At 37.7% G+C, this 21,151-nt stretch overlaps 1 protein-coding gene across 1 annotated transcript in view; it reads left to right on the top strand.

Moving 5' to 3' along the window:
• Zbtb20 (zinc finger and BTB domain containing 20) overlaps positions 1-21,151 on the top strand; it is a 739,052-nt gene that overhangs the window by 104,575 nt on the left and 613,326 nt on the right. The window contains 1 exon segment of the mRNA NM_001105880.3: positions 14,215-14,264. The gene's annotated coding sequence lies outside the window, so the exon portion shown is untranslated.

Raw genomic sequence — 21,151 nt, 5'->3', positions numbered from 1 at the left:
CAGGGGAATGCTGGAGCAGTGAGGTGGTAGGAGGACGGGGGATGTGGGATGGGGAAGTTGATGGAGGATAACTGTAAAGTGAGATATTATTTGAGATGTAAATGAATGGAATGATTAGTAATAATAAAATATGCCTATTAAAATGGTGATAAATTCATAAAAACAGTTTTGAAAATTATAAGATATATGCATACCTTTCTTTTAAGGTGTTATGTAATTTAAACAAAGTTTTTGTTTATTACCTATGTTCCAAACATACTCTCTTATGTATTGCATGTATTTTATCAATACATACATTTTTTCCCCTTATTTTGAGAAAGAATGATTTTCTCCTTAATTTTTGAAGGTAGGTTGAAATTGATCTTGGTTTTAATATTTAATCTGCTTTTGGTATATAGATAAATCAGGCATAGATCTGACTTGACTGTATTCTTTGTTTGTCTGGGTCAGCTGTGTTCCTTCTAGGTCATCTTCACAATTACAGGGACTGACTGCATGCATATCCCAGCATATGCTCTGTGCGGGGATCTTTGTTTAGTGGTGACTGTTTTTTGCAAGGTGCTTGACCATTTTCCCACCCTTTAATACAGCATCTTCCTCTGTTTCCTGAGCACTCCTGATTGTCTCATGCTTGCTCTTAGATCTGGTGTTAGACATCCACTCTAAGTAGGCAACTGCTGTTTTGTACGGTTCTCTGACATGTTAATGGCTCTTAGAGATCACATAACTTCTACTCACATCCCTAAGGTGACCTGTAGCTTCCTGAAGAATCTCCAGACTGTTCTGTGGACTTTTCTAAATTGTGTGGGAAATACTAACCTAGGGTGTACTTGTTCTTTCTCTCCTTCAGAAGCTGCAGGCTTTGTGTCCTTGTATATCATGTCAGTTATTTGGGAATTTGTGGGCATGGGATCTTCGGAGGCATCAAGCTTTCTCCTCACTCTGGTATTCTTTTCAAAAACCCTTTTATTGGATGTTTTTTAATTTACATTTCAAATGTTATTCCCTTTCCCAGTTTCCTGAACATAAACCCCCTTATCCCATCTCTCCTTCTTCTATAAGGTGTTCCCCTCCCCATCCACCCCCTTCCTGCCCCTACTTAAAATAAAAAAGAAAAAGAATTCTATTTTGAGCACTGACTGTTCTTTCAGAGGTCTTGGGTTCAGTTCCCAGCAACCACATGGTGGCTCACAACCATTGCAATGAGATTTGATACCCTCTTCTGGTGTGTCTGACAGCTACAGTGTACTCATATACATAAAATAAAATAAAAAAGGCAAGAAATTCTCCAAAGACCCTTTTAAAAATCTTTTATACCAACTTATTTCACTTTTATTAGCAAAATTATACTGAATATCTTTGTGTTTGAAAGAAATGAGACACATCTGTAGATGTGTACGAACCATCCTGCCCTTTGTTTAGTTTCATTGCGACCTTCACGCCAGCTCTAGAATTACTTATCGTTATTGCCTGTCGTTATTGCCTTATGAAGATGTATGTGATGTGTGCCTTTAGCACGTCATTTGAATCCCATTTCTCTCAGCTTTTCTTAGTGAATGTCACACTTGTTTGCGTTGTTATGCCAGTAATCACATGCAGTTTTTAGAAGAATAATATCGGGGTTGGGGATTTAGCTCAGCGGTAGAGCGCTTGCCTAAGAAGCGCAAGGCCCTGGGTTCGGTCCCCAGCTCCGAAAAAAAGAACCAAAAAAAAAAAAAAAAAAGAAGAAGAAGAATATCATTCAAGTTAAGAGAAAACATTATGCATTTAATACTTAGAAAAGAATGGGGAGGGGGAGCGAAAGAGGCAGGGGCAGCTTAAGAGAAGCGAGATGGAGGACTGAAGAGATTGGGCGATTACAACCCCTTGGTGTACCAAGGGGACTCAGCTCTTGAGCAAAGGTAGTTTTAATTTTTTCAGTGGGCCAGGTGAGCTGTGGCTGAGGCAGATAAATGATTCCAGCCCAATTCTGCCCTCCCTGCTGCTCACTGCACAGGGCAGCGTTGTTTTTTACATGTAAATGGGTGTGAAGTTGAGAGGTTCGCACTTAGCCTTAATTTTGGCACTTTATGACTTGTACTCTACTTTTTTTGGCCTTTCTGAGTGCTGCGTAAATGACTTTCAGTTTGATTGTGTGAAAGCCCCTGTTCTATCACGGGATGTTATCAGGAACCCAGGATCAGCAAAGCTGTGTTCTTTTGGAAATGCTTTTCTTCACCACGATGAATGCCCATAGCAAGAGCATAGCTAATAACACTATTCAGGTTCCACAGAAAGATGTGAACCCTTCATCCTCTTTTGCGAATATCACATTTTGACTCTCCTTCACTTTAGGGAAAATAGTCTCTCTAATTATTTCTTTAATGAATCAGTCAGTGTATGGAGCTTTTGAAATGTTATTTTCCAGATAGATTCAACAATCTTACCATCTATTGTGTAATTTAGTGGTAGGCTTTTTGCATTCATCATACCTGGGAAGGTCAAGCATTTTATGACCTCAAAAAGCTTGATCCTTGTTTTGAGCAGACAATTACCTAAATGCTCCCATTATTTAGAATGGATATTTCAAACATCTCAAGGTTTACCTTTACTAGGATTCTCAAGTGTTTTCTTTTACTGAATGCAGAATTCAACTGAAGCAGACTTTTATATTATCTAAATTTTTTTTATTTTTTTTTTCATTTTATTTTAAAAATGCTGTGGTATGACATGCAGATGTAACTTTAATGATAAACTTTACATTTAAATGTTATAGCTTTGGCATTTCTGCAAGATCACAGTTGAAGCTAAAACCATATTTTGACACTGTGTTGTGAGATTTATGTAGCTAGCACACATAAAATCACATTGGATGACAGAATGTAGAGTGAAATTTATTGGTTATTCTGAATGCTTGAGTTGCAATCTCCATGAAGCTGATTGGCAGTGGCATTTACTACAGATGTTGTAGGTAGCACGGAGAGTAGAAAATGGTGGTACCAATTAATAACTTGATTGCTGGATTAGGCAGCCTGTACAAACATACCCTAAGGTGTACCCTAAGGGATCTAGGGATCTAGGCACCCCATAACCTTCTCCATACACACACACACACACACACACACACACACACACACACACACACTCTCTAGTTTATATAAGACATAAGTTGAGTTTCTACAATAGGTCTTTCCTGAACCCAATATAATTAAAGTCTGATTCTAAATCTTCCTGTCTTTTCTGGATTACTCACTGATATGTTCAATCGAAGTCTTGTTTCTTATAAATGAAATTGTATTAGGGTACAGCCATAATCATTTGTCTATGGTTTTACTGCCATACTATCATGGTGGTTGAGGAGCTGAGAAAACAAAACAAAACAAAACAAAACTGTATGACCAAAAAGCCTACAGTTGTCATTTGGTCTCTTACAGAAAAAGGTTGCTATTGTATGGTTCAGGAGACTCGTATCTCAGGTTGTTGGAACATATGAATCAACATAAAGTCTGGGGGAAAATATTATATCTGTGTGTTATATACAGGAAAAGCTGAATTTGTGTGGTACAACACCCCAAGCCTTCCATGTTTCGTGAGAATTGATGTATCATTTTTTAGTAAAGGTGTGAAATGATTGTCACTCCTATTGCTCTTTTTTTCACTTTCATTCAACAATTCTCTTTGGCATCATAAAAGGATGTGGTGACATATTAGAAGTGTAGTGGGGAATGTGGAAGGAAGGATGATTGAGAGAAATAATGCTTGTTCTTTTTATATGTCAAGTCATTTTGGGTCTAATTCTATAGCATTCTATTTTTTTCCCTCAAATTAATCTTGGACTTTTCTCTCATATTAAGGGCAGTACATTCATCAGCCTAAGATTAACTAAAAAATTACTTTATGCATTTTAGGTGCTTAATAAGTTTTTATGACTTGAATATTAATGTCCTAATAACTTTTATGTATTCATTTATTCATTTTTCAGGTATTTGAGTGCTTACTATGTGCCAGGCATGACATCCAGGGGCAAGTGAATAGGCAATGAACAAGATAGATGGCATCTCTAATAAGCGAGCTAGACAGTGAATAAGTTTGTGATTTTTAAAAATGGTAGTAATAATCTAGAAAGTAGAGAAGGAACTTAGAAGTGCATTGGGTAACAAAAGTTATGTAGAAGGGTAAAGTTCCTTGGTTCTGTTTCAGTTGATAACTGAATGTTGAGAAGGTTGGAACTATTAGAGAGTGATCAAGAAGGGTCTTTCAGAAGAGCAAGTTCAAAGCCACACGAGTGGCTGATAAAGATTATAACATGCAGGAATTATAGGAAAAGGTTTTTGCTGGTGGTGGTGGTTGTAGTGGTGGTGTGTGTCTGTGTCACTCTGTGTGTCTGTGTGTTCTTTCCAGCTTCTGGCTATTATAAATAAGGCTGCTATGAACATAGTGGAGCACGTGTCTTTGTTATATGTTGGGGCATCTTTTGGGTATATGCCCAGGAGAGGTATAGCTGGGTCCTCAGGCAGTTCAATGTCCAATTTTCTGAGGAACCTCCAGACTGATTTCCAGAATGGTTGTGCCAGTCTGCAATCCCACCAACAATGGAGGAGTGTTCCTCTTTCTCCACATCCTCGCCAGCATCTGCTGTCACCTGAGTTTTTGATCTTAGCCATTCTGACTGGTATGATGTAGAATCTCAGGGTTATTTTGATTTGCATTTCCCTAATGACTAAGGATGTTGAACATTTCTTTAGGTAGTTGGCAGCCATTCGATATTCCTCAGCTGAGAATTCTTTGTTTAGCTCTGTACCCCCTTTTTAATAGGGTTATTCAGTTCTCTGGAGTTCCTTGTATTTATTGGATAATAGCCCTCTATTGGATATAGGATTGGTGAAGATCTTTTCCCAGTCTGATTTCTGTTTTGTCCTTAATGTCAATGTGTGTGTGTGTGTGTGTGTGTGTGTGTGTGTGTGTGTGTGTGTGTAAATTTAGGAATGTTGGGCTGTGTGAGAGTGTTAGTTGTAAAAAGGCATGAGATTAGTTTATGTTTTTCTAGATTTTCAAATAATTGATTAATAGTCTATAAACAGAAATGTTGGTGTATCTGAACAAAATTGAGTTACTAAATTAATTATTTGTAAATTAATCATGAATGAAAGTAAAGTCCTGCCTAGTACAGATAAAAATAAGGGAAGAGTAAAGGAAGAAAAGTATTTAAACCCACCTTCAGGGTATTCAGTATTAGTACTTCTTCTTTGGTCCTAAGACCAAACATCATTATAAAGACACTGACTGCATCTTACATCTGATTGAATCAGACTTTTACCCAGATTATAGTGAGTGAAGAGGAAAATTTAAAGAAACTGGGCATTCAAGGAAAGCTGGGGTGGCGATAGTGAGAATACAGATTAAAGAAGTTACTATGGACATTTCTCCTATTTCTGCTTCTTTTCTTCGTAACTTGGCAAAAGTTCTGTGAGAAGAGGGAACTACAGTTCTGAAAATATCATCATATTGGCTGTGGGCAAACCTGTGGGATATTTTCTTAATTAGTCATGGATGTTGGAAGGCCCAGCCCCATTGCAGGTGTTACCCTTGGGCAGGTGGTCCTGGGAGAACCTGTAGAGAAAACAGGTTAGCAAATAGCTTCTTTTAAGCTTGTGATGTTTTATCATAACAGTTGAAACCCTGACTCTTTGTTTGTTTGTTTGTTTATTTATTATAGTATTTAACAAGAAAGTTAGGACTGTTAGTGGGACAGACTCAGGTGGCTAACAATCATTACAAAGCCCACAGTCTCAAGTAATGTCAACTTTATAGAGGCAACACACACACACACACACACACACACACACACACACACACACATTGTAAGAAGATAGGATGGTATATGGAAAATGGTGTGTTTAGATCAACACTGTTAGAAGTACAAGGATGAGGCTCTACATTAGTAGAAAGAAAAAGTCAAAAGCAGAGAGCAAAACTAGGTCTGGTTAAGAGTCCCTGTTGTACATTTCTAGGGAAAGAGACTATAAAGAGAAGGAATTTCAGAAATGGTAGAAGACGGAAAACTGGGGCCATGAAAAGGAAATTAATTTTGAACCAGAAAATGTTCAGAGGGTTTTTTTTAACATAAAAATATAGGAAACAATTAAGCCTTAAAACATATGCATGGAAAATTAATTAGTTTAATTCAACACATTACCTATAGTTTCATCTCAGTCACATTTTGGATTCTTGGAGGGAGGGCGGTAATAGGGAGAGGATGGGGAGGGGAACACCCATATAGAAAGGGAGGGGGAGGGGCTAGGGGAATGGCATTTGAAATGTAAATAGGAAATATCCAATTTAATAAAGATGGAAAAATATGAAATTCTTATTCTTTAAGTACTTCCTGATGCCTCCTTGCTGGATATAGAAGAACCCACTTCCTTTATCAGGGATCTTCGTTACGTTGTCATATGTCGGTTCATTCACTTGCTTTCCATAGATCCTTTTTGCTCTTACGTGTCTTGTTTTTTAGAGTTTTGCATGCTCTGTTCCATTTTCCCCTTATATATTTGTGGCTTGCTGGTATCTGCTTGTTTGCATTTATATGTAGTGAGAAATGCAATTAATGCAATTCAAAGTGGATTGAATTTTATGGGTAGATCCTCTAAACCTTAAGGATGTGATTTATTTATTTTTGGTATCAGCCTCTGCTCTTTAGGGATCTACTCAATATATAAAGGCTAATACACTCGAGACAAAATATGTGTTAAGGATTGGTTGTTCTCTGGGAGCAGTCTGTCAGGGTGCAGCATATGCCAAGGAAGTACTCACATTTGGACGCTCTGACCCCTGATACAACTTGCCTGCTTTCAGTAACCATGCTTTGAACTTTAATATTTTATTTTATCTTATTGATACTATGTAAGGCTAGAAAAATGGAAAAATCCTATACACTGTACATTTCTTCAGACAAATTAATAATGGCAGGTAACTTTCATTATAAGATTGTGCATTCATTTTATTCCTTGACTAGTCTTTAGGATGTACATCATTTGATAATCTGCCCCTTCAGAACAATTTCCAGAAAGGATATTATGTGGTCAGTTTTATTGTCTGCTTCCACAGTTATTGATATGGTATCTTCTTTTTCCATCTGGAGCACTATGACAAATTTATAATGGTATACAACCGTCAGGGTCAAATATGGTACCAGCTTGGTAACAATTTACAATGCCCCTAATGAATTTACCTGGGAAACTGCTATGAGTTCTTCTTCCATTGTTAGTATAGAGGTAAACTTTTGTTAAATCCAAAAGAAGTCTGCAGAGAACATTAACTCATTCATGTGGTGTAATATATGGCCCATAAGAGTGAACTTCACAATCACACTAGGTAAGAACCCTGATAGAGGAATGTCTTTTAGCCGATTGTCTACCCTCTTAGCTCTGTTTACCCCAATCAAGTGGGAGTGATGATACTTGCTCCCTCTAGAGGGTTTGTGAGTCTGAAAGAAGTAAAAGTACTTGCACAGAGCCTAAAGAAGGGACAGCTAATACGTTTTCTGTCATCATTTAATTTTTGGATTTACCAGAACACAGTTTTATGATTACATGCACTTTTGTCTTGAAAAACATGTCTTTGGTTTTTATTTCTTTTCTCTTATAACTCCCCACCCCAAATGATTAAGTAAGATATGCTGTGAAGGCAATGTAAGTGTTTGGAGTAAATAGTAACCATGCCAGCCCCAATTACCAAAGCAGAGGTGGCAACAGAGTATCTCAGACTTCAATAGAATGGATCACAAGAAAACTTTAAAAATTTTTTACTTCCAGTATAAGTAGACAGCTTAACCATCTTCCTAGGAAATCAGTGTTCTCTGTGTGCAGAAGCAGCCATTCTTCAGTCTGTTCACTCACTGATCTGGCATTGCCAAGGAAAGTGGTGATTTTATGTAATTTTGTCTACTAATTTTTATTTTTCATTTATTACAGTTTCAATGTTGTTTTAACATTTTCTCATTTTATAATCTTTCTCACAGCTTGTTTTGAAATGAGTGCTTTATAAATGATTGTTTCCAAACCCTTCTCAATCAGTTTAATGTAACTTTAACACTAAATACTTGTATTCATTTTGCTCAACGCTTGTGAAATAAATTATATGAAAGATTAGGGATAGCCACAGGACAAGGAATTTTAGTAATGTTTGAAATCTGAAAACTGCCTTCTACTCTTAAGTACTTATGAAAATATTTAAGCATATTTGATACATTTAAGTTTGTATTATTAAAATGACTTAAATATTTTTAAATAATTATTCTTTGGGTTCTTAGAAAGGGCACATACTCTAAATTCACAAATTTCTTTGAAGGCAATTAAATAAATAATTCAGAAGTGTATTCTGTTTACCTGTTAATAATTAAGCAGGTTAGTCTGTGTACTCTTTATAGTCATTGAGATTTAATTTATTTATTTGTTGGTATGTTGGTTTTTAAGAATTTATTTAAGGACTTCTGCTATTGGAGAATAAAAACAAACAGAGCAGTGCTGCACAGTGCAGCAAAAGGAGCTTTTAAGAGACAAGGAGGAAAGAATGAAAGTCAGTTGGATTTGAGGGTTTGAAAACAGTGGTATATAAATAATCCTTTGAACTTTGTCCCTCTATGTCGAAAATGTATGGTGCCTGATAGTGAGTTCAATTGGCTCAAAGCAATGGCTTTGGTATTGTCATAGAAGTCTCTCCCAGTGGATTTGTTATGATTTCTATACCCTTGCTACAGGGCTCAGCTGGACCGCTACTGTGAAAAAATTCTTCAAGTCAACTATATGACTTATTCCATTTCTGTGGTATTGTACATTAATATTTAAAACCAAAATGATTGCCTCCATCTAAGAGCCCATCATTATGGGAAACTATAACTCCATTTGACTTTAAATTTTTTCTGTGTCCTAAAAATTTTAGACTTTTATACTTCAATATAAACCATACTAATAATCATAATCATGTCCAACTTTCTCCTCCCAATCTCTGTCCTTGTCCTTGCTTGTAAATATCAGTTTTATTTACTCAGATGAAAGGATGAGAACCATACCCAAAACCATACTATGCTTTACAAATGCATAGTTTGGGCTGAGCTTAGAGAGTTTCTGTCTACTATCCCTAGGCCTAGGCCTGAAAGCGGCCTCTAGCTTCCATACAACTAATCTTCTACCTTCCTGCTGCTGTCAACAAGCCTAGGCTTAGAATGTTTCACCTGTCAGACTTCCTGCTGAATACATTCACTTTTTCTAGCTCTTTCTGAACGTTGGCTAGCTGAATCAACTTAGCTGTTGTGTCTCAAACTTTGCTCTAAACTGACTGATTGAATTTGGCTTCTTTTGTCTTCTGACTGAATTGCTCTGCCAGGAAAGGCTGCCTATAAGCTCCAGAGACTGAACCATTCTGAACTCAACTGAACCAAAATGAACTCCTCTCTCTCCCTGTCTCTTCCCTTTAAGTAGTGATTGGGTCTTGTCTTGAGAGTTAGGTATATCCTATCTCTGGCCTATTATGTCAAGTCTTTCTATGATTTATTACTTTCCTGCTCAGGTAGATTAATGTTTGATGTTTATTTGAGATTTAAGGAGTGTACTAAAGACCAGCCAGAGGGATTAAAGGTTTGTATTTAGTCAGAGGGATTAAAGGTGTGTGTCTGCATTCCAGCTGGATATTCGACCTTGCCAGAGCAGTCATGATGCTGGTTTAAAATTGTTCTAGATTTGCCCACAAATCCATCTCAAATTCATGTTCTCTTCTGTAATTCTTATCCCCCATCCCTACAGACACCCCTCTACTCAATTAATTTCAATTAATTTTTAACTGTATGCACATGACTGTAGGCTGGACACTTAGGCATAGACAACCTGTTAGAGAGGTTGTCCCTGAAGAAAACTGACTCTCCTTCCTATGGTAGTCATAGAGTTCCTAGCATGCTTGTAGCTCCTGGGGTAAGTCTTGTGCACTGTGAACCTTTTCCTAATCTATGCTGGGCCATTGATTGGTGTATTCCTCTGCGGTCTGAGTAGGCAACTATAGCCACTAAGAGTTCCAGAAGACAAGATTTTCATCAGTCTTCTTGGCTCTCTGCCTCTTACAATTCATCTGCCCGCTTTCAGTGCTCCCTCAGCCTTGGGTCGGGTGTAGGAGTTATGCTATAGATCTCATTTGAGGGAGCACACTCCTCAGCCACTCATTCTCTGCACTTTCCCCAACTGTGATTCTCTGTAATTGCCTCTGTCTACTAAAAAGAAAAAGGAAAGAGGCTTCTTTGATGTGGTTAGGCGCTGTACCAGATGTACTGGCATGATAAGTATTGAAAAGCATTTTTTTTTGATCTGATGTGCAAAATTGACACATTTTGTTTCCATACCACTGTATGCCTAAAAGTCTGTGGTGGATTTGCCCTGGAGTATGGAGAATTTGCTTCTCATATCTTTGGAGATACTGTCTGGTGTCAATATGCTGTAATGGCCATGTGCTACTGATGCTGTTCTCATACCCTGCTTTTCGGTCTTTGTGAAAACCTGCTTCATTCTATATGTGTTTGCCATGGAACTCAGATATTTATTCCATTGAAATTTGGATTTTATATCTATCCATCTCTTGTCTAATTGTTTAAGACTGTTTCTAAGTTTAGTGGCACTGGACTGTAATCTAGGATACCTCTGAGTAAGGCAAAAGTACCTGAGTTCAAGGCCTGCCTGGGCAGTTTAGTGGCACTCTGTCTGACAACAAAAGTAAAATAAAGGGTGGGCTGTAGCTTAGTGGTAGCTTATGTGTGGGTCCCTAAGTTGAGTTCCCAGTGCAGCAAACAAACAATTCACAGCAAAAGCCCTGGGCTGCTCATGATAGATAATTGTAGATTTAGTTCAATAAAGATGTTTCTAAGAAAAAATATTTGCTCTAAGCAAGCCTGTGGTGGTGCTGTGACTACTTAAACGAAGTAGACATTGTACAGCAGCCCTTGTGCTCGAGAAAATTGTGTTTATCAGATAAAGGTAGATATAGTATTTAAATGAACAGGATACTAGCTTAATATTGACAATTTCATTTTATCTTTTCTGATTAACTCTTACTATTTGGATTCCTGACTTCCTTGCCCTAGCCATTTTTTTTTTTTACTTTTTAACTTTTTTATAAGTCTTGGGAAGATTAATTATTATATAATACTGGTTAGATTGACTCAGGCGTATGAAATGTGGTGACTTTTTTATATACTCATAGTCTGTTTATGTTTTCTAATTAATTAAGTGATAATAGTTGTCTTCTTTTCAGTTCTGTAAATGTTTATGGAGTTCTTGTTAGACACTATTTAAAGAATTTCAGAGAAGATAAAAATGAATACATTCGACAGGCTTATCTACTGAAGAAATCCGCAATTGATAAAAATAGCAATATAAAAATAATAGCTAATGAGCAGCCAGCCTGCTGTGTGCTAGTCATAGTATTAAGGAGGATAATGTTTGCCATGACTCAATCTGGCAGCAGCCAGGCTACTCTGAGATATATGTTTTTACTCCTTTTCTTAACCATCTAGGTTTTTCCCTATTATAACCCTTTTTAAGAAACTTCTTTTCCAAACCTGTGAAAATAGAGTTCATGTAGCTCTCAGCGTTGCTTCCTTGAGATGTTCTTTTTGACTGTCATAAATCTAATATTTTGCTTGCATATTTATTATTTGAAATAAGTATTACTGGTAAACTTTCAATTGTAGGAGTTTAGGGTTGCCAAAGGGAAACGCTTAAATTAGTATATAATTCTTCAGGCCCTATATGTCTTATTTGTATTTAGATATAGATATGAATGGTTCGTACATTGGTCAGGTTGCTCACTCTTTTATTTAGTAAATGCAGTGATCATCTAGCATCCAGCAGATACCATTTATGGTGTATGAAGAAGATAGTGGCCCTATCTTATTCTAATGAGGGTGAGAAATAGTAACTAGTAAATAAAACTTACTCTTATAGCATATCACATAGTAGCCAACATAATTTTCCGCAAGGTCATTTCTGGATCATTTTGCAATCTAATCCCTGACCCCATAGGCTTCTGTCCTCATCATCCTCTGTTCGTATTATGACTGGTTCTCATCTTATCCTGCATCTGGTCTGCAGTGTTTCCTAAGGCTGCTGCTGTAGAGGGATTGTGACATTGCTCATGTTCCCTGAAAGTAATGACATCGTTGTTTTCCTTTGCTTGACTCCATTTATATGTTAGTACAGCCAGGACTTGGGTATCTTGTATTTTGCTGGTGTTATTTATTGTTCCATTCTTTGTATCTGTTTGCAATAATGTTACATATGCATATTAAAGATCCAGCCAATTCCAATCTTAAGAGTTTTATAAAAGGAGTCTTCATTGTAGATATACTGGCTTATAGGATTAGCTTATGTTTATGTAATGCATTTCCATCAGCAAAACTGCTTTTGAGACTTGAAATGACTGAGTCTCTGTGGAGATTATTAGTAAATATGACATCAAGGTCATCATAGAAATTTCATAGTAAATTTAGAAAGATCGCTTTCCAAGGACATAATTTTAATTGGAGAATTGCTTGTGGCTAAATTTTCTTATTATGAAACATAGCATATTGTTTTCAAAAGCCCCTCAACATCCTGCTTGCTTTAGCTCCAGTCTCTGCTTTCAGTCTATATTATCAATATGCATGTGGTTAGAAAGGCATCTAGAAGTGTCTTCTTCAGGTGCTTTGGAGATGGCTCCAGAGGTAAGAGTACATGATATGCAAGCATGTAGGCCCAATCAGATCTCTGGCAACACATGAAAAGCTAGCTACAGCCATTGACTACTGTAACCCTCAGCTCTGTGCAGGCTAGAGACGAGATTAAACTTTCTGGCCATCATCCTAACTCTAAATTTATGAGAGACTGTCTCAAGGAAATAAATCAGAAGGTGATAGAGTAGGACATCTGATGTTCTCTGATCTCTGCACATGTGTGTACATGGCACACATATATTACAAACAAAAATTTCACACAGGTAAATAAATAGATTTTTCCCATGTGGTGAGGTTTAACAAGAGAAGAATAGAAGAGGGGAGAAGTAGAGGCCGGCCATGAGCACATGGAAGGAATGGGGAGGGGAATGGGGAGAGAAGGGACAAATGGGAAGAGGGGAAGAGCAGGGAAGAGAAGAGAAGAAAGAGCAAAAAGAGCAGAAGAGACTTTTTAAAGGAAACAAGACATCCATTTGTATGTCTATTCCTGTCCTTGTCTTAGGCCTGATGGGAAGCTCCATTGGCCACGTTGTCTTTGCTACTTCCTGTCTTTCCACTCATTTAATTTTTCTTTTCTTTTAATTATCTGTGATTATGCAAACATTTTTATCCTCATTGACCATTTTAATGATATCTCGATATTATCCTTATATACTAGTTAACTCACCGTCACTTGTCAATCTGTCATATATTACAAATATTCACAAATTCTGCTTATACTAATATACGGGGCTCGAAGGATGGTTCAATTGGTAAAGTGCTTGATGTACAAGTGGAGGGACTAGAGTTTGTTCTGTAGCATAAATGCAAAAATCCAGATGTGGTATATCCTTGTAATCTCAGTGTTGGGGATGCAAAAGAGTGTACCTTGCTGGCCCGCCATGCTATATTAATTGGTGAGCTTCAGGCCAATAAGAGACCTTGTCTCAAAGGAGGATGACATAAATGTCATCATAGGGATTATATAGCAAATTTAGAAAGATCGATTTCCAAAGACACAATTTTAATTGTAGAATTGCTTTTGGCTAAATTTTTTTTTATTGTAATACATAGCATATTGTTTACAAAAGCCCCTCAACATCCTGGTCAGAAATGGTGGCATTTCTGAGGATGATACCAAAAGTTGTCTTCTTGCTTACAGACAAATGTGTTCATGTGTGCACATTTGAAGACCTACCTGCACACCCGTTCAAAATATTAAAATTTAAAACTTATTGTTACTATAATTTTAGAAAGTTCCTATTGACTCTGCCCTGTACTTTTCAGATATGTACACATAGTGCTTTGCGTTGAATGTGACATGTTTTACTGAGAATCTGTACTAGATGTTTTCAGTTGATTATGTTTTCTTATTTTTTTAAAACTAGAAATATTAGAATTCATGAAGTCACCTACATTCTTCTCAAAGCTAATCATGAAGACCTTAATGTAAATGCAAATGGTTTCTTGAATGATTACTAATTTTAAGTATTTATTTTTTATAGATAAATGAATGGAGTGTTTGAATTGCCCTTTGCAACTCTGAAGACTGAAGGTAATAGTCAGTGATGTTTTTCCATGGGTTTTATCTTCTTGGACATGCTTTATTATTTTCAAGGCCATGGATTTACTACATAAACTTTTTCTTGATTGCCCTTTAACAATATCTACCTCAAAATAATATATAATTATAAGTGAAACAAAAACCTCCTGCCATCTCACAATATTTAATCATACTTTGTTGCTATTTAATCCTACTTTCTCTACATAGAAATGTTTTATGCTTCTCGTTTTTATTAGTTTGAATTCTTCTTATTGTAAACCTTGCCCTTTCTCTAAGTAGGCATATTGACTCAAAATCAGAAAGTACCAATATATTTGTGCTCAGGAATAGCTTTATAACTTATGATAGGAGAGAGATAAAAATGCTTTCATTGGAAACATCCAAACTGTTCAGATGACATTTAACAGCTTCAGATACACAAGTCCAGAATTGCAGGCAAGAAGTTACAATAGACTTGTATTGCTGCATTGTGTATAAAGAGCTTGTAGGGCTTGAGAGAAGCTTCTTAGACAAGAGGGGGCTGTAATTACTTTGCTTCTTACATGCATGGTTAGATCTTCCAGAGAGAATAACATGCTAGGGTAATTTATTATAGAGGAGTAAATCACAGATTACATAGAGGGGGTTGGGGTAGTGTGATCCAACCATCAGTTTGTGAATACATACACTTAAGCATGTGTGATAGCTTGTTTTTAATTTCTTTACACCAGTGCACACCTCAAACGTTTCGTTTAGCAGTGGGATATGCAAATTGTTCCAAATGCAGCAGCAGTACGTTCACCTGAATGTCAAAACTGTCAGACAGCTTTAAATCAAATCTTTATAACATTTTTAAAAACCAACCAGCCCCAAGATTGAGACACCAAACTCTGAAAAAACTTGTCTCCCTTACTTCCAAAAAGCTCCTGTATGTCAACTAGTAATGTCAGAGTTCTAATTCACCTGCTTTCTAATTTTAACCTTTTAAGGATTTTATTTTATTTGGCTTAATTACGATATTTTCTACAAATTAATGATAAATGCCTTGATTAATAAAACCAAATGTCAGAGAAAATGACAACTTGATGAAAAATTAATACTAGGCAATATTATAAGGTACCGAGGTACTAAAGATGTATCCTTGAGGCTGGTATTTCATCGTCTCTTTCTTCAAGGTAGGTTACCAGAATTTTCTTTGTAGGTTTTCACTACTACATGTATAGGTGCATTAATAATATAATTTCAGCTGTTTTTATTTTTAGTTATTATAAGTAGAAATATATTCCTAAGTTATCTCTTGTATTACTGCATCATTCATTTTTATTTTACAGAATCAAAATAGTAGGATATAGTAGGATAGTGATAGAAGTTAGTACACTGAGAATTTAGCTAGTTGTGTGTGCACGCACGTTGTGTGTGTGTGTGTGTGTGTGTGTGTGTGTGTGCATGCGTGTACATGTGTGTGTGTGTACTGTCTTTCTGTTGCAGAAAGTCTCATGGTATAAAATTCCTCCTTTTTACCATTTGTTTAGTTGTCACCATTTTGTCCACCAGTTCACCTAGACTGGCTGGCCAGGGAGCTCCAGGATCCATCTGTCCCTGTCGCCCAGTACTTGGGCTGCATTGCCTGCCCCATGCCTACCTTTTGCATGGTTGCAGGGGATCTGTACTCAGTTACTTATGAGTGCATAAGAAACATCTTACTAGCTAAAGCATTTCTCTAGAACATAAGGATTTGGTTTTTAAAGCATTTTTTAAAAGTTTTTTATGGAACTTAATAAATGTAAATGGCTCTGATTTGCTTTTTCCTTATAAACTGCTTACTAGCTTAGAACCACTGGAATGATCACTGATTATTCTTTAGTGATAGTCATAGGGCTGCAAGTTAAAAATGGGCCATGTAATTTTCATTTGAAAGTTTTTGCTTTACTTTACAAATTTTTCATACTAATACATATTGTGTACTGAATTACACAATATTTCCCCATCTTTCACACTGTTCTGCCTTCTCATTTCTTACTTGGTCCATTGGTCTCCTTTATCACCCTAGGCAGATTTACTTTCACTGTGTCATAGGTGCACCCTTGGTTCTATGTTTCTCTATGAACATATGAAATAAGGCATATAGACAATAAGAAAGATGGTGTCAGCCAGAATACAGCAAACACAGAGGCGAATGCCAGCAGCAAACCACTGAACTGAGAATAGGACCCCCGTTGAAGGAATCAGAGAAAGAACTGGAAGAGCTTGAAGGGGCTCGAGACCCCATATGTACAACAATGCCAAGCAACCAGAGCTTCCAGGGACTAAGCCACTACCTAAAGACTATACATGGACTGACCCTGGACTCTGACCTCATAGGTAGCAATGAATATCCTAGTAAGATCACCAGTGGAAGGGGAAGCCCTGGGTCCTGCTAAGACTGAACCCCCAGTGAAGTAGACTGTTGGGGGGAGGGCGGCAATGGGGGGAGGATAGGGAGGGGAACACCGATAAGTAAGGGGAGGGGAGAGGGGGATGTTTGCACGGAAACCGGGAAAGGGAATAACACTCGAAATGTATATAAGAAATACTCAAGTTAATAAAAAAAATTTAAATTTACATAAATAAAAAAAAAGAAAGATGGTGTCTGAGACAGACTTATTTCCCCTACTATCATCTCCATTTGCCTTAATGTTCCTACAGACATCAGGATTTTTGCACTGTTTCCATGTATTTCTCTATTTTCATAAGCTTAGGATTTTATTCTGACCACTTAGACATTTGTGAAGTGTTAGTAGCAATGGTACTGTGCAGCATTAATGCCTATGCTGTAATTGCATATTGACACTTCACAGATTAAACTGCAAAGCAAATAAAGGAGCGCACAGCCACCGCTCCTGTGTTGTGCTTTGATTGATTGATTGGGATACAAAGAACCATGTAATGCACTGTTGGTGAAATGGACACACTTTCGCCATCTGTTCATGGAGTGACATTCTGGTCACACCTATCAACAGAAACGTTTGCCAGCTAAAGGTAGACTCACTTCTATGTGCAATGGAGACTGTATTTTTATTCTGGTGTTCTAAGCATCTTGTTTTGTGTATTAGGGTAAGTAGAGGTAAGTGCTAGTTGGCAATTTGCAAACATGGTGTGTGCCAGTCCCAAAGGAAAGTGTTCTTCAGTGCGGCTTTCCTGGAATATTTGCGTTTAGAAATGGATTTTGTTTGAAACTTCCCTTAGTTGGCTCCATGTTTTACTGTTTTTATGTAGTATTTGATTCCAGGCATCAGTCTGTACTGGCAAAGCTGTTTCATGGTAGTGGCCACCAAAGATGTTGCCATCAGTGTTACATCCTGTCATATCTCATTGTTCTGTCAGCTAGTCAGTCACTTCTGTGTAACATCTGAGCCATCTACTTTCCCCAGGATGGTTTGTTCTATTGTAGCTCAAGGCTCCTATAATGTGTCACCTCTGTACCTGCATGTGTCTGTAAGCAAATCCATTAGTGCATATATCATTAACTCACAGACACCCTGGGTCTCTGACAATTCTTTTTTTTATTTTTATTTTTTATTAACTTGAGTATTTCTTATATACATTTCGAGTGTTATTCCCTTTCCCGGTTTCCAGGCAAACATCCCCCTCCCCCCTCCCCTTCCTTACGGGTGTTCCCCTCCCCACCCTCCCCCCATTGCCACCCTCCCCCCAACAGTCTAGTTCACTGGGGGTTCAGTCTTAGCAGGACCCAGGGCTTCCCCTTCCACTGGTGCTCTTACTAGGATATTCATTGCTACCTATGAGGTTGGAGTCCAGGGTCAGTCCATGTATAGTCTTTAGGTAGTGGCTTAGTCCCTGGAAGCTCTGGTTGCTTGGCATTGTTGTACATATGGGGTCTCGAGCCCCTTCAAGCTCTTCCAGTTCTTTCTCTGATTCCTTCAACGGGGGTCCTATTCTCAGTTAAGTGGTTTGCTGCTGGCATTCGCCTCTGTATTTGAGGTATTCTGGCTGTGTCTCTCAGGAGCGATCTACATCCGGCTCCTGTCAGTCTGCACTTCTTTGCTTCATCCATCTTGTCTAATTGGGTGGCTGTATAAGTATGGGCCACATGTGGGGCAGGCTCTGAATAGGTGTTCCTTCAGTCTCTGTTTTAATCTTTGCCTCTCTCTTCCCTGCCAAGGGTATTCTTGTTCCCCTTTTAAAGAAGGAGTGAAGCATTCACATTTTGATCATACGTCTTGAGTTTCATTTTTCTAGGCATCTAGGGTAATTCAAGCATTTGGGCTAATAGCCACTTATCAATGAGTGCATACCATGTATGTCTTTCTGTGATTGGGTTAGCTCACTCAGGATGATATTTTCCAGTTCCAACCATTTGCCTACGAATTTCATAAAGTCATTGTTTTTGATAGCTGAGTAATATTCCATTGTGTAGATGTACCACATTTTCTGTATCCATTCCTCTGTTGAAGGGCATCTGGGTTCTTTCCAGCTTCTGGCTATTATAAATAAGGCTGCGATGAACATAGTAGAGCACGTGTCTTTTTTATATGTTGGGGCATCTTTTGGCTATATGCCCAAGAAAGGTATAGCTGGATCCTCAGGCAGTTCAATGTCCAATTTTCTGAGGAACCTCCAGACTGATTTCCAGAATGGTTGTACCAGTCTGCAATCCCACCAACAATGGAGGAGTGTTCCTCTTTCTCCACATCCTCGCCAGTATCTGCTGTCACCTGAGTTTTTGATCTTAGCCATTCTCACTGGTGTGAGGTGAAATCTCAGGGTTGTTTTGATTTGCATTTCCCTTATGACTAAAGATGTTGAACATTTCTTTAGGTGTTTCTCAGCCATTCGGCATTCCTCAGCTGTGAATTGTTTGTTTAGCTCTGAACCCCATTTTTTAATAGGGTTATTTGTCTCCCTGCGGTCTAACTTCTTGAGTTCTTTGTATATTTTGGATATAAGGCCTCTATCTGTTGTAGGATTGGTAAAGATCTTTTCCCGATCTGTTGGTTGCTGTTTTGTCCTAACCACAGTGTCCTTTGCCTTACAGAAGCTTTGCAGTTTTATGAGATCCCATTTGTCGATTCTTGATCTTAGAGCATAAGCCATTGGTGTTTTGTTCAGAAAATTTTTTCCAGTGCCCATGTGTTCCAGATGCTTCCCTAGTTTTTCTTCTATTAGTTTGAGTGTGTCTGGTTTGATGTGGAGGTCCTTGATCCACTTGGACTTAAGTTTTGTTCAGGGTGATAAGCATGGATCGATCTGCATTCTTCTACATGTTGACCTCCAGTTGAACCAGCACCATTTGCTGAAAATGCTATATTTTTTCCATTGGATGGTTTTGGCTCCTTTGTCAAAAATCAAGTGTAGGTGTGTGGGTTTATTTCTGGGTCTTCAATTCTATTCCATTGGTCTATCTGTCTGTCTCTATACCAATACCATGCAGTTTTTATCACTATTGCTCTGAATACTGCTTGAGTTCAGGGATAATGATTCCCCCTGAAGTCCTTTTATTGTTGAGGATAGTTTTAGCTATCCTGGGTTTTTTGTTATTCCAGATGAATTTGCAAATTGTTCTGTCTAACCCTTTGAAGAATTGGATTGGTATTTTGATGGGGATTGCATTGAATCTGTAGATTGCTTTTGGTAAAATGGCCATTTTTACTATATTAATCCTGCCAATCCATGAGCATGGGAGATCTTTCCATCTTCTGAGATCTTCTTCAATTTCTTTCCTCAGTGTCTTGAAGTTCTTATTGTACAAATCTTTTACTTGCTTGGTTAAATTCACACCGAGGTACTTTATATTATTTGGGTCTATTATGAAGGGGGTCGTTTCCCTAATTTCTTTTTGGCTTGTTTCTCTTTTGTGTAGAGGAAGGCTACTGATTTATTTGAGTTAATTTTATACCCAGCCACTTTGCTGAAGTTGTTTATCAGCTTTAGTAGTTCTCTGGTGGAACTTTTGGGATCACTTAAATATACTACCATATCATCTGCAAATAGTGATATTTTGACTTCTTCTTTTCCGATCTGTATCCCCTTGATCTCCTTTTGTTGTCTGATTGCTCTGGCTAGAACTACAAGAACTACATTGAATAAGTAGGGAGAGAGTGGGCAGCCTTGTCTAGTCCCTGATTTTAGTGGGATTGCTTCAGGTTTCTCTCCATTTAGTTTAATGTTAACAACTGGTTTGCTGTATATGGCTTTTACTATGTTTAGGTATGGGCCTTGAATTCCTATTCTTTCCAGGACTTTTATCATGAAGGGGTGTTGAATTTTGTCAAATGCTTTCTCAGCATCTAATGAAATGATCATGTGGTTCTGTTCTTTCAGTTTGTTTATATAATGGATCACGTTGATGGTTTTCCGTATATTAAACCATCCCTGCATGCCTGGGATGAAGCCTACTTGATCATGGTGGATGATTGTTTTGATGTGCTCTTGGATTCGGTTTGCCAGAATTTTATTGAGTATTTTTGCGTCGATATTCATAAGGGAAATTGGTCTGAAGTTCTCTTTCTTTGTTGGGTCTTTGTTTGGTGTAGGTATAAGAGTAATTGTGACTTCATAGAAGGAATTCGGTAGTGCTCCATCTGTTTCAATTTTGTGGAATAGTTTGGATAATATTGGTATGAGGTCTTCTATGAAGGTCTGATAGAATTCTGCACTAAACCCGTCTGGACCTGGGCTCTTTTTGGTTGGGAGACCTTTAATGACTGCTTCTATTTCCTCAGGAGTTATGGGGTTGTTTAACTGGTTTATCTGATCCTGATTTAACTTCGGTACCTCGTATCTATCTAGGAAATTGTCCATTTCCTGTAGATTTTCAAGTTTTGTTGAATATAGGTTTTTATAGTAAGATCTGATGATTTTTTGAATTTCCTCTGAATCTGTAGTTATGTCTCCCTTTT

Source organism: Rattus norvegicus, chromosome 11 (assembly GCF_021556685.1).
Source record: "Rattus norvegicus strain SHRSP/BbbUtx chromosome 11, alternate assembly SHRSP_T2T, whole genome shotgun sequence".
Lineage (NCBI taxonomy): Eukaryota > Metazoa > Chordata > Mammalia > Rodentia > Muridae > Rattus > Rattus norvegicus.
The sequence above is the reverse complement of the archived record's forward strand: the minus strand, read 5'-3'. Positions and strand labels throughout refer to the sequence as shown.